Consider the following 16441-nt stretch of genomic DNA (forward strand, 5'->3'; position numbering starts at 1 on the left):
TAAGGGCAGCAAAGAGAGGGACGCCTCTAGTCTGCAAAGGAGTATCTTTGTTTCTTTTCCTTCTCTCTTAGGATCACCGCAGTCGAGATGGGAACTACATCTTCCATCCCTTCCAAATCACCATTGGGTTGCATTCTTAGCAACTGGGATAAATTTGACCCCAAAAAAATTTAAAAAAGAAGAGATTAGTTTTCTTTTGTAACACTGTTTGGCCCCAGTATAAATTAGGGGGTGGAGAGATATAGCCTGAGAATGGGAGCACAAATTATAATACTATCCTACAGCTAGATCTATTCTGCTGGAGGGAAGGCAAATGGTCTGAAGTTCCTTACGTGCAGGCGTTTATGGCTCTGTACCGAGATCCCTCGTTTTGCTCCAGCCCCACCCTGACAAAACCTACAGGCCCAAGTGTTGATCAATTAGAAGATACCCTCCTTAGCTCCCCACCTGTCTCTCAAGGGAGATTAAGGGAACCCCAGAGTTCTGAAGTCTCTGCCCCTACCTTAGAGGGAGCGACCTCTCCACCACCTTATGCTATGGATAACCTAAAGCCACCAGCTGAGGAAAAACCCAGCCCTGCAGGACATACTAGAAGTGGCGCTTCTTATCTCCCTACCACCTCTGCACTCCTACCCTTGAGGGAGGTAGCAGGCCCTGAAGGTGCTATAAGGGTACAAGTGCCATTCTCTATAACTGATTTACAACAATGTAAAGACAGGCTAGGGAGTTTTTCAGAGGACCCTTCACGTTTCACTAGTAATTTCCAGACTCTTACTCTAGCATTTAGTATGTCGTGGAGGGATTTGTACATAATTCTGACCACCTGCTGTTCCCCAGACGAGAAACAGCGGATCTGGGAGGAGGCTCGTAAGTATGCAGATCAGCTGCATACCCAGAACCCTGGCACTAACCAGCCAGCTGCCCAAGCTGTCCCGGACCAGGAACCTAACTGGGAGTACAATACTCAGGCAGGGATCCGGAGTAGGGATGCAATGATAGATTGCTTACTGGCAGGAATGAGAAACTGCATCAAGAAACCTGTGAATTATGAAAAGGTTAGGGAAATCTTTCAGGGCAAGGAAGAAAACCCAGCTCTCTTCAGAAACAGACTAGTAGAAGCCTTCCAAAAATATACAAACTTGGACCCTTCATCCCCGGAGGGTCGAATCTTGATAGGGCAGCATTTTATAATTCAATCTGCCCCTGATATTCGCAGGAAGCTTCAGAAATTACAAATGGGCCCGCAGACCCCCTTAGATCAGCTCATGGATACAGCCTTTTCAGTCTTTAACAATAGGGATTTGGAGGAAAGAAAACAGGGAAAGAAGGAAAGGGAGAGGCAAGCAGAGCTCCTTGCACTAGCCTTTAGTAGTGCCATTGGCGGAAACCAGCCCCATCAGGGGGAGCTCGGGGAGGCCTCAAAGGAATCAGGGGCAAAAGGATCAGACCTGTTATAAGTGCAAGCGCCCTGGACACTGGTCAAAGAACTGCACTCAGCCACCTCCGAGGCCCTGTCCTCTATGCAAGAACTTCAGTTCTGATCCCTGGCACTGGAAGGTAGACTGCCCCCCGTTCCCATAGTGGAAAGGGGTCATCTCCCAAGGCCATGGCTACTCTTGAGGACTGAAGGTGCCCGGGGAACAGGTCGGCCCCAGGGAATACTCATATTCCCATCTCTACCGAGGAGCCCCGGGTAACTCTAGATGTGGCAGGTAAGAAAATCGACTTTCTTGTTGATACAGGGGCCACTTACTCTGTCCTTAACTCTTACTCTGGACCTCTTTCCTCCAAATCAGTTAAGGTAATGGGGGTCGAAGGAAATCCTAAGGCATATTTTTTATACATTCCCTATCACTTGCCAATTTGAGAGTCGAATATTCAAACACTCCTTTTTAATTGTTCCTCAGTGCCCTATTCCTCTGTTAGGCCGGGACCTTTTAGCTCGGATGGGAACCATCTTGTTGTTCCCTGAAGTGCCATTTGAGTTAAGTAAGGTGATGATAATCAGTAGTGTTCGAAATCAGGAAGAAATCCCAAGTTCAGTTCTGGATGCAGTAAACCCACTAGTTTGGGAGTCAGGGGTTCCTGGAAGAGCAAAGACTGCATTACCGGTTAAAATCCAGTTAAAACCCAGGTCAGATTACCCTCACAGGAAGCAGTATCCTATTAAACAAGAAGCTTTGGAGGGGTTACAGCCCATCATAACTAAATTTATACAACATGGGCTCATAGTCCCTTGTCAGTCTCCTTGCAACACTCCCATCTTACCAGTGATGAAACCTACAGGAGAATACAGGCTAGTCCAGGACCTAAGGTTAGTCAATGAAGCAGTAGTCCCTTTACATCCAATAGTAGCTAACCCTTACACCTTGCTCTCGCAGATACCAGATGATGCTCAGTGGTATTCAGTATTAGATCTAAAAGATGCCTTCTTCTGCATCCCTTTGCATCCTGACTCTCAGTATTTATTTGCTTTTGAGTGGACTGATCCAAAGACAATGATACATCAGCAATATACTTGGACTGTATTGCCACAAGGGTTTAGGGACAGTCCCCATCTCTTTGCTAGGGTATTAGAAAAGGATCTTAGAGATTTACAGCTACAAGGAGGGGCCATTTTACAATACGTAGATGATATACTAATCTGCAGCCCCTCCAAGGAGGCTTCTGATCAAAATACCATCCAGACTCTGAATTTCCTAGCTGAAAGAGGATATCGGGTATCAAAGAAAAAGGCTCAGATTACCAAACAAAAAGTAAATTACTTAGGGTATATTTTGACTCCTGGATGTAGGCAATTATCACAGGAGAGAATTAAAGCCATTACTGAATTAACTCCACCTGCTACTAAACAGCAGCTTCGCTCCTTTTTAGGAATGGCAGGATTCTGTAGGATTTGGATCCCCAACTTTGGGCTAATCGCCAAACCTCTGTATGAAGCTACTAAGGGGCCAGACACTGAACCCATTATATGGGAAAAAAGAATGTGATCAGGCTTTTAATAAAATCAAGCAGGCTCTAGTCGAAGCCCCAGCCTTGGGCATCCCCAACTTAAACAAGCCTTTCTCTCTATACATAGCAGAGAAGCAAGGGATAGCTTTAGGGGTCTTAGTCCAACGACTAGGGAATGAGCCTCAACCAGTTGCATATTTCTCAAAAAAACTGGACACTGTAGCAGCTGGGTGGCCTCCATGTCTAAGAGCAGTTGCAGCCACAGCCATGCTAACCGAGGAAGCTAGTAAACTAACTCTCGGGCAGAAGTTAGAAGTCTTAACTCCACATCAGGTACAAGGGGTGTTAGAAATGAAAGGGCACCTCTGGCTAACAGGAAATAGACTGACCAAATATCAAGCCCTTCTTCTAGACAATCCTGAAGTAACTATAAAGACCTGTAACACCCTAAATCCAGCCTCCTTAATGCCTACAGAATCATCCCCAGATTTGATCCATTCCTGCTCAGACGTTATTAGTCTTACTCAATCGAGCAGGACTGACTTATTAGACCAGCCCTTAGAAAACCCTGATGACGAGTGGTTCACTGATGGGAGCAGCTTTGTACAGAATGGGCAGCGAAAAGCAGGATATGCAGTAGTTAGTTTATATAACACCATTGAGGCACAACCCCTTCCACCCTCAACCTCGGCCCAAAAGGCTGAAATTATAGCCCTCACCCGAGCTCTCATTCTAGGACAAGGAAGAAGGGTCAATATTTATACAGACTCCAAATATGCCTTCCTTGTTCTGCATGCTCATGCTGCCATATGGAAAGAAAGAGGGCTCCTCACCGCTAAGAATTCCCCTATTAAACATGGACCAGAAATTTTAAATTTATTGGAAGCAGTTAGGCTCCCTAAGCAAGTGGCAGTTATGCATTGCAAAGGCCACCAAAAGGATATGTCCCATATCTCTCAGGGAAATAGGAGAGCAGACCAAGAAGCAAAGAAAGCAGCGCTAGGGACTGATAGACAAATGGCTTTATCCCCCCCTGTAAATGTCTCAGATATCAAGCCCAACTATACATCTGAGGAAATATCTTGGGCTTTGGAGCAAGGAGGTGTCCATGAAGGACCCTGGATATATATTGGCCAGAGGCTCTTCCTTCCTCAAGCCTCCCAGTGGAAGTTCTTAAAAGCTTTGCATGACTCCTTCCACATTGGGAGGGATGCTACAATGGCAATGGTTAACAAATTATTCATAGGTAGGGGAATAGCTACTACCATAAAGAATATTTGCCAGGCTTGTACTCTTTGTGCCTATAACAACCCTGGGCAAAAGCCATCCCTGCCCCCGCTGATAGAACCTATTCAGCGAAGAGGGACTTATCCTGGAGAGGACTGGCAGATTGATTTTACCAAAATGCCTCCTTGTAAAGGATACAAATACTTACTAGTCCTGGTAGATACCTTTACTGGATGGATTGAGGCCTTTCCGACAAGGACAGAGAAGGCCACAGAAGTAGTAAAGGCTCTCTTAAAGGAAATAATACCTAGGTTTGGTCTTCCACGGTCCCTACAAAGTGATAATGGGCCATCCTTCACTTCTAAAATCACTCAAGCAGTTTCTGAAGCTCTAGGCATAAAATATTATCTTCATTCTGCTTGGAGACCACAGTCCTCTGGAAAGGTAGAACGAGCAAATCAAACTTTAAAAAGGACATTAGCAAAACTTTGTCAAGAGACTTCTGAAAACTGGGCTAAGTTACTGCCTATAGCCCTCATGAGAATTAGGGGGCTCCCCTAAGGCCAATACTAAACTCAGTCCATTTGAAATGTTGTACGCCCGGCCCTTTTTGACTCTAGATCTAATATTTGATACAGAAACCCATCAAGCAATTAAGTATATAATAAACTTAGGACAAGTGCAGAAAGCTTTACAGGAATATGGAAATAAAGTTTTACCAGCCCCAAAAGGGAATTTTCAAACTGCCATATCTCCGGGAGACTGGGTACTCCTTAAAACCTGGAAGGAGGGATCACCAGCAGACCAACTCAACCCTAAATGGAAAGGGCCTTACCAGGTAGCCCTGAGTACCCCCTATGGCTGTGAAACTCTTAGGGGGTCGATAGTTGGGTTCATATTTCCAGGGTAAAACTAGCCCCCACGGATCCCAATCTGACTCAGGACCGGCTGGAGACCCAAAGCCCAGACTATACCTGCGAGCCACTGGAGGACCTCAGGTTCCTGTTCAAAAGGAGGAAGCCCTAAAAAGATAAGTAATAACCAATAACAGTGCACTAAGATCACCATTGTTTCTGGATAGTTGCACTTCTTGAAAACTTCCTATTCGTACTGGTCCTCTGCTTCATATAAAGGCTTGCTCACTTCCTTCTGGGTGGAATTGTATCTGGGTGGATTGTCTAAAATGAAAATGTCTTTGTTGTTTCTATTAACCATTCTCTACTCGCCTGCACCCTGTGTAACGGAATGGGATGAAAATTTTCTAGTGAATGCTTCTCGAACCTTAGCAGCAGGAGAAAACCTGGCCCAATGTTGGATATGTCATCCTAACCCGGAAACTCCTTCCAGATATAATACTCATATAAAAGCCTACCCAATAGCTAATGAATCCTTTAATCAGTGCTTTGAATTCCTCTGCCAATTACACGCGTTCCCCTTTTTCTTTAAGAGTCACATGGGAGAGAAATCCTCCTTTGTGTTTCCGTATGACCCCACTAGAATTAAAGCCATTTAACTACTCCAGCACCTCTCTTAAGTGCAACAGTACGATGGGATGTACCCCATGTTATAATAATACTCATACAAGGGCCATTGACCCATTTAAAGCCCTGGCTTCTCTTTCAAGTTCCAGCTTTCTAGAGAATCTTTCTGAGGAAGAAATTTTCAAACCTTTAAATTGGTCACATATAGTATGCTACCCGAATTATGATTCTAACTGTATTCCTAATAGTACCCATTGTTGCTTTGACAAAACTCACAATGCAGATACAAACGATACTTCTAAATGTGTTACTTGGAAATTAAACCAATCTCTTCAAGGAGTATTAGCAAAATTTCTACCACCTCCTGCAGGGGGAAAGATCAAGGAAATAACTTAGGCCCTTTTAAGGACTGCCTTTCCCCCTTGCCATATGCCCTCCTTAACAAATATAACTCCACTAATGCCACAGTTATTGCAGCACCCCCGGGGCTCGTCTGGCTATGTGGGACTCCCAATAACTGGCTAACGGATCATTCAGAACTTCAAGAAGCTATTGCTTATACTCATCTCAGCAACTCTAAACATGGGGGTGACTGTACCTTAGGGACCTTGGCACCCCAAGACCTTACCATTATAAATATAACTATGGGTCCTGGGAGTCCATCTCTCAGCAGAAAAAAACGAGCTTTTGGTCTAGTAGTGGCTGGAGCTGCTGCCACTATAGCCGCTGCAGCCCCCTGGGGAGGCTTCGCCTATCATGAGGCCACTCTAAGGGAACTCACTAAGATTATAGAAGAAATCTCCAAAGATACTGCTGGTACTCTAGCTGGACTCTCAAGATCAGTAGACTCATTGGCAAATGTAGTCATGGATAACCGCCTTGCCCTTGACTATCTTCTAGCAGAACAAGGAGGGGTATGTGCTGTTATCAATAAAACCTGCTGCACCTATGTAAATAACTCTGGAATGATCGAAACTAACATAAAGAAAATTTATGAACAGGCAGAATGGCTACATAAGTATAATCAACAGGGCCAAGGGATTAAGGAAGCCCTGACCTCCTGGTTCCCTGGCTTAACATGGTTATTACCCTTCTTAGGGCCCTTAATAACACTGCTGGTTTTACTACTTTTAGGACCTTGCTTATTTAATCTACTTGTTAAATTTGTTTCTTCTAGACTTAAGCAGTTCCACGTCAAACTGATGACGCTCCAAGGTTTCCAACCAATCCCTGAGAACGATGTTGAAGCTGACCAACATACAGCATCTGCGGTGGCCTCAGGAATTCCTCTTCAACCCCTAGATAGAATAGGGCGAGAGTTCCGTGGTTCTCAATAGGCAGGGTCTACTGTCCAATCTAAGCCTGAAGCAGCTATGGAAGACGGATCTTCATCCTTCAACAACCCCAAAAAGATTTTTGAGAACCATGTCTCTCAGGGGGAAGTTGAGGCAGGAGGTAGTCAGGAAGGAAGCTCCCAAGGCCCCGCAGGGCTGAGGTAGAAAACACCTATACATGACAAAGACCCCCTAAGACGGGTTGTTCCTGTTTTCTGGGACAACTCTGAATCATAGAATGCGCCTGCGTGCTACCCCCTGATTCATTATAATATCATTATAATGAAATAACATTGTGGGACTCCCTTCTCCAGTAGCCAATCAAGAAAGTCATGGGAAACCACGCATGCGCAGTAGCTTTGAAATCCAACTCCTTGTACCTGCGCAGGAAAAAGCCCGCCAAAGACTAGCAGGGGGGCTTCTGCCTCTATAAGAATAGAATCCCCCCAGCCCACGTGCCCTTTTTTTTTCCTCTGCTCAGAGCTGGCTCACTCCCTGTGTCCTGTGGTGTGTACTATCACTTAATAAACCTCCCCTCTTTCTTTATGCTGTAAACTTTGTGTGTTCGGTTCAATTCTTTGTCCTCGATCACTAAGAACCTGGTTACCTGTGCACACCTATGCACACCTGTGACAGAACTGGTGATCATTTAATGGAGATGTGCAAAATGAGAGCAAGGTTTCAGGAAATCAGCAAGGGGTAGTGAGGTGCCCCAGGGCAAGCGGCAGAGGAAGCCCCCTCACACCCAGGCCTGAAGAGGCATGGGGTGGGAGCAGTCACCAAAGCTAGTGGTAGCCCTGGCCTTTCCTAGGAGAAAACAGCTGCTGTGCTACCCAGCCGGGCAGAGGGTGATCTGGGGGAACAAATAGTCCAACTACCCTCTTCCAGTCTCCAGTCTCCTGCCAGAGACCCCACTGGTTGGACTCAACACAGGGGCAAATGGAAAATCTCCAGCTCAGGAGCTCAACTTATTTTCCAAGTTATCATCTGGAGGCCTTGAAGACATCTATCTGTGTTACACAAAGGTACACAGGAGCCATTGTCTGTAGCTTGTCTCTGTCCAGCACCTCCACCTTCCTACTTCTGTAAACAGAAGCCCCTTTATCATGCAGAACTGCCTTTCTCCTCTTTTGTGTGGTTCTCTCCCCTCTAACAACAAAGTTGGCTTGTCATCAAGGTCTGGCCAGTCGTAATATGCCATCTCCCCAGCCACTGGAGGTAGGGGTGGGAACATGAGCCAAGTAGAGCTAAATGGGATTCTTCCCTGATCTCTCTCTCTCTCTCTCTCTCCCCCTCTCTCTCCCCCTCTCTCTCCCCCTCTCTCTCCCCCTCTCTCTCCCCCTCTCTCTCCCCCTCTCTCCCCCTCTCTCTCCCCCCTCTCTCCCCCCTCTCTCCCTCCCCCTCTCTCTCCCTCCCCCTCTCTCTCTCCTGTCCTTTCTTGCTTCCTTCCTATTGTCTGTTTGTCCATCTATCTGCAGCTGATAGACTAGAGAAGCTCTCTTTTCTATGGGGTTAACTAAGCTGGGATGTTGTGAGCTTTGCTCTCTACCCCCACTACAAGGAAGAATATCTGGAAATAAAGAGACCAACACAGAAACTCAGAGCTAAGAGCAGAGAGTGGCAGAGAGCCCTTATGATGTAATTTGACATCTTAGGGTCCTACAACAGGTTCTACCTCTGAACATGTCAGTTTCCAGAGCCAATAAATCCCTCTTTTCGCTTAAAGTGGCTTGAATTGGATTTCCATGACATGCACTAGAAATGGCGTGCCACAGGAGCCCTGACTAACACAAACACACACTCAGATACACACCGACCTATCACTACCCTCTCTCCAGGGCAGCCACCCCACACTCTGCCAGCCTCCATGCTTTATAACCTGCATTCACAGAAAGCTGTAATCTCGTCAACCCCCACAGAAATGCTAAATCATTGTGTAATTCCTTTTAGTATGGCATATAAGGGGAAGCAATTTTAAATTTAAGAAAATGAACTTAGATGAATATACTATTAAAGATTGTCTTATAATTTCCATTTTAATATATTCTTTAATAGTATTCATAATATAGAAAGAGAAAGTTTAACTCTTCCCCATTTAACAAGTGATGCATGCTGCTTAATTTATTTTAAATTAAGTATGCAAGAAAGAGCATGGTTTATCTACAAATTCAAATGACATATTAATACCGCATTTGGTCTCCAAATGCGGTATTAATATGTAGATTGAAATTTAACTATGTGTTTCAAGCCTCCAAAGTGCTTCCATGACCTGATATTTGGAATTCTTAAATTTTGCACTTAAAAAAAATCAATTACTTTATTATTATAATTTTCATGTTTTGTTTCTAAAAGAGGAGACAGAGCACTTTCTGGCTGCTATTTGCAAGTACTTCTCCAGAAATAACACACTGTGGGTTTGGATCATTTTATTCTCATAAAGGAAACGCCAAATTGGATAAAATTTTTCTCCTTTTAACTTTTGTTTTGAAGAACTAGAAATATCCTGATGTAACAAGAAATGATAATATGAATGTACCTTACAGGTCTAAGGTCAAAATTCAAAATAACCATGTCTATGTTCCTCATTAGCTCATTCTATTTTTTGTATCATCTCATTTTTAAGTGTACAGTTCAGTGGTTCATTCTATTCACTAAATCAGTATTCTTGAATCCTCCTCTCTTTAACCAATGAACCATTGTATTAAACAACTGAATAAATAACTGAAAGATGTTAAATGGTGAGAACCACTACTGTAGCAGGTGAAGTTGTCAGCTGGGTGATAGAAGAATCGTCTTCCTGGTTTGTGCTAAGCAGCACTGTCTGACAGACTTTCTCTGGTGACAGAAATGTTCTATAGTTTGCACTGATCTCTACAGTCCAATACAGTAGCCACTAGGCACATGTGGTGCTTGATGATATGGCTCGTGCAACCAGGGAATTGCATTTTACATTTCATTTCATTTTAATCACTTTAAATTTGAATAATAATATGTGGGGCATAGTTATACTAACAATTATTCATTATTTACTTGAAATTTCTACTTAATTGGGTGCCCTGTATTTTTATTGGCTAAATGTGGCAACCTTAGTTACAGAATCTCAGTAACATTGACCTTGACTCCTCCAATAGGAAGTTTGAGTGGAAGGTTCTCTACCCGTGACCAGAGGAAGCAGATTTGACCTTATCTTGACCAGAAAGGGCATCTGGCTGATGTTCTTTTTTTAAAAAAATAAAGATTTTATTTATTTGTTTTTTTAGAGAGGAGGAGGGAAGGAGAAAGAGAGGGAGAGAAACATCAATGTGTAGTTGCCTCTTGCACTCCCACAACTGGGGACCTGGCCCACAACCTAGGCGTGTGCCCTGCCTGGGAATCAAACCTGCAACCTGTTGGTTTGCAGGCTTGCACTCAACCACTGAGCCACACCAGCCAGGGCCTGATGTTCTTTTTTTAAGGCAACCTTTCAGAGGAATATTGGCTGAGAAAATGAATATAACTGATGACTAAAAAGATAAACTTGTTACTATCATTCATATAGTCATACTTATTTCTATGCAATGGAATCCATCCTCCATAGACAGGTTGCAATGGGAAATGGGGGGCTGTCCAGGGAGCCTAATTTAGTCAAGGATAATTTTGGGCTTGGGGCATGGTCCTTGGTACTAGGACTACAGCAGGGAGAAATGGAATCCTTGGGTCATGATACTGATTGTAAAGCAAACCTTCCCTCCAGAATTGCTTAATTCCTTAATCACCTCAATAAGTGACTACCACACTAAAGTCATCTTGTGGGAATTGAAAAAAATAAGATCCAGATTCTTTCCTTATGACTATACTTACACTTTGCTTCAAAAACAAACAAACAAACAAAAGTATAGCAACTAGAATATTGCCGGTTCTCAGGAGGACTTGATAATATTTTCCCAACAACCCTGTAATTTCAAGATGTGATCAAACACAGGTGCCTTTATACCTCCATTCGCTCTAGCCCTCATTCTCTGCCATAACCATCTCTTCTTTGGCTTTTGTAAGAAACAGGTTCTTGATGCCTCAAAGCTCACACTTCATATAACAAAGCGGTATTTTATAGTTACTTATTAAGTAGATATTTGATAACATCATTTTTAACTAGAGTGGGGGATTGTGAAATTGGCACTCCTTCCCCAGGGATAGCAAAGAAAGCACACACAGTATTTTTATGAAGGAAATGGCATTCCAGAAGGTAGGTTGATTCTTACAAAACCCAGGCCCTCATGTTTCTAACAATGTCCAGGTCAAAGAGTAGTGATTGTAGTTGTTCTCTTGCAAAAGGTTTTACTGTAACAAACATAGCCAGCAGGCTTAAAAACAAAGCCTAATAACACTGTGTCTAGACCATCACCTTTGATAGCTTCTCTATTGCTTAAAATATCCACATGAATGTATATTTAGCTTTGGAGATCTGGAGACTTAGAAACCAGTGGGCCTCTAGCAAGAGATTCTTGGGTGATCCAATTGTTCTCCTCTCCCAGCTCCCCCCTCCCACAGGTTCCTTCTAGTTATTGTCATTGTTGTGATTGTTTTACCCATTTCACAAAAAAAAAAAAGCGGGGGCACTGAGTCTAGAAGACAACTGGCATTCTGCCCAGAGGACTCAATTTTTTGACAGGGCTCCTCTAAAATTAGCTCAGGTTTAAATTTGGAAATAGGGCGCTCACCCTGGAGGGCCACCCTGTGATTGGCACACAGACTGTGGTTCTTAGTGAGGGTGGTTCTTGGCCTAGCAGCAGCAGCAGCAGCAGCAGCAACTAAGAACTTTTTAGAAATGCTAATCCTCAGAGCTGACTCATGCAGACCAATCTGTATGACTTCAGTTACCTAAGCATTTTATCCTGTTTCATTTTTTAAACCTTTCAGGCTTCTCTTTCTTCCTTCAGAGGCAGAGCACCTTTCCCCACAGAGTAAGTAGAGCAGTGGTTCTCAAAGTGTGGTCCCAGATACCAGAAGCATCTGCCTCACCTGGGAACTCATTAGAGCAGCATATTCTCAGCACCATCCTCTCCCCTGCCCCACCATCAGCCTTCTGGGTTTTCATAAGGACCCCAGTGATTCTGATGCACGCTAAAGTTCGAGAAACAATGACATCAGAGAAATCCCTGCTGCTGAGCCTTTTCTGTGACCTGGAAGCCTGCCCCAAAAGCCCTGTGATTTTATTCTCACAGGATTTCATTCCTTTGTTAGTCTGCCATATTCTCAAAAAAGTATTAAAAATGGTAAATGCCACTCACAGTATTACTGGGTAGGCATAAATCTGTGTGGGATCTGTGTGGATGGGAGGCAAGCAGAGAGAGCCATAGATTTGAAAATGCCTCCTTTCCCCCTTGTTGTAGGTAGGTAGATGAGTGAGTTTGTTTGTTTGTTTGTTTGTTTGTTTGAGTTGGTAGACCAGTCCACCAAGATTTGGATCTACTAGAGCATAAAAGCCCATTTTTACAGTCCACCCAGGAGCCTATTATTGGGAAGAAATTTTAACTCTCAATCTTTAACTTTAAAAGTTAATGCTAATTTAAGTTGTCAATCCACTTATATTATGGACGCAAATGTAGGGGTGTACTTCAAGTATGATGGATATGAAAGTAAGGTTTAATCCATGGGTCTCCCTGTCCAATCCGTCTTTCACATTCCTGCTAGCTAAGTTTTGATAAACCACAGCTTCAACCATAGCATTTTCCCCAAACAGTGGCTCCCCAATGTTTACTGAACTACATATTTCTCACCTGGCATTCAAGACTAAAACTGTAGATATTGAATTGCACCAAGTGAAATTGCCATTTTAATTGGGCAATAAAGGTCAAATACCAGCAATTTCATATGATTCAACTTAATATTATCTACCTCACATTTAATTTGTTAAACTTCTCTGTTTTGTTTTCATATTCTAAGATTTTAAACTTTTTGGAATTGTAATGTTTAGGCTTAAAACTGCCGGCCCAAACTGCTGGTGAAAAATCTCAGACAGATAAAGAGAAAACATCTCTTCTCCCCGCTTCCGGTATAGAAAAAGTCACTATTGGGAGGCACAAAGCCAGTTCTGTGTCATAAATTAGAATTGGGAATATTTACACAAGTATCTGTCACACTCTCCTGGCCAGTGCAGAGGTTTGAGAGAAAGGCCATGATCCTGTTTTGTTTTCTGTTACTATAAAACTGTCCTTTCGAAACAAGCCAGGCAGTGAAAGACAAATACCGTATGATCTCACCTTTAAAGGAACCTAAACAACCAAACAAACAAGCAAAATATAGCCAAAGACACTGAAATAAAGAACAGGCTGACAGTGACTAGAGGGGAGAGGGGAGGGAATTTCAGGGGAAAAGGGGAAGGGTTTTCAGGAACAAGTATAAAAGACACATGGACAAAAACTAGGGGGGTGGAAATGGGAGGTGGGGAGAAATGGGTGGGTGGGATGGGATGGGAGTAAAGAACTAAAAACTGTACTTGAACAACTATTGACATAAAATTTTTTTAAAAAACTGCCCTTGGTGGTATTATTTGTAAACAAACATCTCTTCAGACACCTGGATATTAGAGTTTATTGCTATGTTCTCTAAAACAGAACCTATAACACCTGAAGGTCTGCGACTCTGGTCATCTTGTTTAATAATGTGTTACTCTGGCGATAATACTTAAACTGTCAATTATGCTTTCTGTAAAGCAACAAATATTTCTGTCAGATTTCTCTGTGAAGTGGAAGAAGAGCTTTGGAATTTCTTTGTCTCCCTTTAGGCACCAAAGTATTATAAATCCCACTGTGACTCTGTTGGATTCCTTATTGAAAGAGTAGAATCTTTGTTTCATTTAAATTACCAAGAAGATCCATGATATGGGGCCAATCTGTCACTTCAGCCTTATCCTTTACTTCCCCTCTGCACACACACCACGCTATAGAGAGAGGTCCTCCTCTGTATACAATAGCCTTTACCATTCCTTTGCTAGTACTGTTCCTCTGCTTAAACAACCTCTTCCCATCCCTGAAGATAAAATCCAAGCCAAGATCCACCCAAAGATCACCTCCTTTGTGAGGCCTTCCTCAATTCCATCCAATAAGATTTTATCTTTAATGGTATTTGCCATAGTCTACTTGATTTATAGTCATTTGTGTATTTCCTTTCTCTCTCTGAGTTGACTTTATTTCTTTCCAGCTTCATTAAGATATAGCTGATTTTTAATATTGTATTTGTTTTACTTGTACAACATAATGATTTGACATATGTATATATTGCTAAATAATCACCACAATAGATTTAGTTAATGTCCATTACCTCAATGAACATGCATAAAGGACCAATGGACAAAGCCAAAGGGGGGTAGGCTTGAGGGTGGGAGGTAGGGGTGGGTGGGGGAGGGAATGTGGTGGTGCGAAAATGGAGTCAAATGTACTTGAACATTAATAAAACAATGATGAAAATTTAAAAAATTCATTACCTCACATAGCTACAATTTTTTTCTCTGAGTAGACGTTAATGCCACTGAGGATAATGTGCCTTACTCCTCCTTTGGGGACCCAGTAAAAGGCCTTGCATGTAAGCATACTGTCAATAATTAAAGGGTGACCTTGAAGAAGTCTCCCACAACCAATATTAAGGAACATCTTAATTTAGTTGAGCTCTAAGACCAAACCACCCTCCGTTCCCTACTGTGTGAAGCCAACTCCCTCACATACCTTAAAGATTCTAGGGCCTGATTCACTGTCACCCTCTCCAGCACTATCCATTAGAATTAGAAGTGTGGTGATTTGGTATCCGCCTAGATGATCCTTCCAACAGCCTGGCCCCTCAGCTCCTGGACCTCCCCCCTCCTCTCTTCCAGTGATTGTGTTCACCACCTGCCTCATGCAGCAACTCTGGATTTACCCTAGACTTCATCATTATCAATAACCAGAAGCCCCCATAATCTTAACTTCAAATGCCCCATTCTCCAAACAATGCCAAAAAATAATTTAAAAATAACTCTGGTTTCTCAAAGAGTCTGAAAAAGATGCATAGGCCCAAATAACACTTCTTAAAATCACCCCCTTCCCTCTCCACCTCTTCGAGTAGAAGCTCCACCGGTTGGGTACAGGAGCTGCTTAGAGCCCAAGAGTAATCCTGCTGGGTGAGGGCGGGGCATGAGAGGATTTGTGCTGGACAATATTTGCATAACACTACACAATTCTTTTCCAGATCAAAGAATGCCCCCCAGCTACTATTAGGGTGAATTTCTCAAACAGCACCCCCCCACCAACTTCCTACGGAAGTCTAACAATAAACTCTTTAAAAAACTCACCCCAAACAGTCCTTTGAAAAACTGTTCCACCCGCCGTAGGCCTCTGCCCTTTTAAATCCACAAGGATGGGAGAAGGCTGGACAGCATCGTGTGTGTGCGCGTGCGTGCGTGCGTGAGTGCGCGCGCATACAACAGGACTTTTCCTGTTGTCCCAGAGTTGCAAAAGCCCACAGCTGTGAACAAAAAGCATCAGGTGCTCCCACATCCTGAACAAAGACTCCAACCTGCCAGCAGACAGGTCCTCTCAGAGACAGTACCAAGAAATGGCACAGCTGAGCCCTATCGCGACTCAACTGTTCCCTCCAACCACCACCCACTACCCACCATCCACCACCCCCCACCCTTTGTAAAAACGAGAGGATTGGGGAGGTGTGGGAGAGGAACAAAGTGTTCCTGCTGAAATGTTGCTTCTCTTGGGGCAGAATGCGGAGAACAGGGGAGAAAAGGAGTGCTGGTGTCCCTGCTCCCCTAAGCCCACAGGCGTGTAAGGGAGAACCCTAAAAGAGCTTCTCGAGGAGGGTGGGAAAGAGCATGAATGGAAGACTGGCTTCCAGTTTCTTGCCTGGACTTTCGCTGGGCTGCACAGATCCGCTGACCCACCCTGCAGCTGTCTGCTAGCAAAGTCTTGGAGGAACTCAACAAATACTCTCTGTGCTGTGTGAACCTGGAGTCTGGTGCCCTCTTGTGGCCGAGAAATATACGAATGAGAGGCTCAAAAGCACTGAGACGCTTGGAAAGAAAACAGGGAACATCATTCCCACCTTGATCCATAACCCCACAGCCTTCTGAGTTCGAAAAAGGACCTCAGCAATTCCCAAGGCTCCAAATGAAGGAGTACAGCCTTGTTAAAGAGGTCCTCCAGGACACGGGAGACAACCTGGAGAAGGGGGTAGGACTCAGCAGGCAGAGAGTTGATCTTCTAGCAAGGCCCCGGAGAAGGAGGAGCCCAGGTGAAAAACAGAACGGCCCCCTATGCAAATACCCCCCACCTCAGCACATCACAGCAACAGAATTGGAAAAGGACCATATCCACAGAAGATCTCTGTCTCCCTTCTCTCTCTGCTTCCAAGACCAGAGGACATAATATTGAAATTCTAATTGGAACTGATCAAGTTTACCAATCAAAAGAGTCCCCAAAGCTATGA

General features: G+C 43.7%; 1 long non-coding RNA gene across 1 annotated transcript in view; it reads right to left on the bottom strand.

Moving 5' to 3' along the window:
• Positions 1-15345, bottom strand: part of LOC123830008 — a 70150-nt gene extending 54805 nt beyond the window's left edge. The window contains exon 1 of the long non-coding RNA XR_006787680.1: positions 15297-15345. This is a non-coding gene — a long non-coding RNA (uncharacterized LOC123830008). The remainder of the gene's footprint in view (positions 1-15296) is intronic.
• Between the last annotated feature and the right edge of the window lie 1096 nt (positions 15346-16441).

This window comes from Phyllostomus hastatus, unplaced genomic scaffold (assembly GCF_019186645.2).
Source record: "Phyllostomus hastatus isolate PE091 unplaced genomic scaffold, TTU_PhHast_1.1 phas_scaffold_12, whole genome shotgun sequence".
Taxonomy (NCBI): domain Eukaryota; kingdom Metazoa; phylum Chordata; class Mammalia; order Chiroptera; family Phyllostomidae; genus Phyllostomus; species Phyllostomus hastatus.